The sequence below is a fragment of the Morone saxatilis genome, unplaced genomic scaffold (genome assembly GCF_004916995.1).
Source record: "Morone saxatilis isolate NCDOM2014 unplaced genomic scaffold, NCSU_SB_2.0 Contig3, whole genome shotgun sequence".
Taxonomy (NCBI): Eukaryota; Metazoa; Chordata; class Actinopteri; family Moronidae; genus Morone; species Morone saxatilis.
The window spans coordinates 20,636,318-20,637,657 of record NW_023339873.1 but is presented as its reverse complement, the minus strand read 5'-3'; the positions used below and the strand labels follow the sequence as shown (position 1 = coordinate 20,637,657).

Sequence of the window (1,340 nt, the reverse complement as noted above, 5' to 3'; positions counted from 1 at the left end):
AAACTTTTGTCCCTTCCAGCTGATCGTTTATTGTCTTCTTCACAATCATTTATTGAGGGGAGGGTTTGGGCCACAGGTGTACTGACACAGAAGGTGGTCAATGGTCTGTGCTGATGAAGGAGGAGAGAATGATGTCTACATGCTGACACTGTTGGAGGAGAAAATATATATTCATGCTCCAAAGCTGGATTCTGTGGTCTACAGTCTGTAATAGTGCTGACACTATTAGTGAATTCATTGATTAAGCAAATATTGATCCATAGAAATAATAGTTTAGCTCATTTATCAAGAAAAAATAAATATTATGCTGCTTTGTCACTAGTTTCAGATCTTTTGTAGATCAAACACTACTCTGTTTAATAAAAAAAAAACTTCAGAATTACAGCAGTTCATCAAGACTTTCAAAATAAAACAAAACAACAGTGGAGTTTCTAATATTCTGCCCTTCACTGTGCAGAACGACATTAATGGTACAGAGGCTCATACTGTTTGATTACTACATGTTTATTATGAATACACAAACTGTACAACATCATTATAAATCATAAAACGCACAATGTGTTTGTGTAAGAAAAGTTGAAACAAAAACACACTAGACCTATATCTGACCATTTTGTTCTGTTTAGATTATTATAAGATCTAAACTTTGAAGACCTGAACACAATCTGTATTCACAGAGCCTTCACTCTCTGCTAAACAGCCTCATCCTGTATTAAGCATAAAGTACGCAGTTTAAACAACAAATAGCGGATAGAACAATAAGAAAAATACATCAAAAAGGAAGCCCATTGAATATGTATGTTTGTCAAAAAATAAGAAAATCCCAATACAGACAGACACTTGTAATATTCACAGAAATCATCTGCCAATCCAAAGTGCTTATTTACATAAATGTCCTGCAGTTCTTGTGTTCGCAATTTAGGTGTATTGTATGTTTTATCAGTTGTTCTCTACTGATATTGTTATACATTGAATATAATATAAAATATGCATAATATATGTCAGTTTACTCAATAATAGAAAATGGGTCCCTTAAGGGGAAACATTTGGGACCCCCTGTTCTAAGAGGATTTTAAGCTATAAAAAGTTTGTATTTGTTAGAGTAAATGACAGCTGCATGTATAGAGGTTATTGCATGGAGTGATCAACTGCAACACATATGAAGCATGTTTGCCAAAATGAGCAGCTAGAATACAAAACTATGATTTTGCTCTTTTGTACCCTGCAGTTTTAAATGTGCCATTAAATGTAATTGCCATTCACTTTACAATATCACACTGAGGTGTTCAAACCCAGCGCCCTTTTAAACACCCTGTGTGCATCCTCAGCAAGCATGTTGA

The 1,340-nt window shown here is 34.4% G+C and overlaps 1 pseudogene; it reads right to left on the bottom strand.

Annotated features, from left to right (window-relative positions):
* Nucleotides 1-638: 638 nt before the first annotated feature.
* LOC118337176 overlaps nucleotides 639-1,340 on the bottom strand; it is a 2,119-nt pseudogene continuing 1,417 nt past the window's right edge.